Source organism: Carlito syrichta, unplaced genomic scaffold, assembly GCF_000164805.1.
Source record: "Carlito syrichta isolate Samal-C Ts95f unplaced genomic scaffold, Tarsius_syrichta-2.0.1 Scaffold303206, whole genome shotgun sequence".
Taxonomy (NCBI): Eukaryota; Metazoa; Chordata; class Mammalia; order Primates; family Tarsiidae; genus Carlito; species Carlito syrichta.
The window spans coordinates 47114-48034 of NW_007247302.1; positions in this window are offsets into that span (position 1 = coordinate 47114).

Below are 921 nucleotides of genomic sequence, written 5' to 3' on the forward strand. Positions count from 1 at the left end.
CCGGAACTACAGGCGCGGGCTACCACGCCCGGCTAATTTTTGATTTTTATTGTAGAGATGAGGTCTCACCAAATTGCCCAGGCGGGTCTCGAACCCGCGGGCTCAGGCAATCCACTCACCTTGGCCTCCCAAAACGCTGGGATTACAGGCTGAGCTACCGAGCCTGGCTGCTTTTTATTTTTTAATCTCAGCTACATTCATGCACCACATTGGAGACAGCTATTCTCCCAGTCAGCATACCATGGTACTGAGAATCATTGAAATACAGATGCTCCTTGACTCCCAGTGGGACTGAGTCCAGAAATATGCATCACACATCAAAAACATCACTAAATACACCTAACCCACTCAATATCCTAGCTTAGCCTGACCTACCTTTAACACATTCAGAACACTAACCTCAGCACACAGTAGGGCCAAACTGAGGCAGGTTAGCCAGCAGTTTAGACATAGATAAGTTTCTTGCAGGCAGATCTAAATTAAAATAGGGGAAGCATTCAGACACCTTTCTTATTGGTATTAAACCTTCAGTCAACTGGCCAGGCATACCAGACCTGACTACCTTGAGGGCTGGAATGTGGACCTAGCAGTGCAGCAAACTATAGAAACACTAGAGTTACCCAAAACAAAGACATGATGTGTCAAAAAATGAAAAAGCACCCAAACCTAGTTAGACAATACCTTTCATTATTTAGAAGGTCCTTGTGACCTTGGAAAGTTGAGCGGTGATCATCAAAACTCCTGACCACACACTTGCAGCCCACCCTCTTAGTTCATGGTTTGCTCAACCATCGCCGTAAAATTATATAAAGCTTCTTATCAATGGCAAGCAATGCCTTTTCTCTCTCTTTTTTTTTTTTTTTTTGAGTTGAAGTCTCACTCTGTCGCCCAGACTGGAGTGCAGTGGCCGCTCCCGGCCAA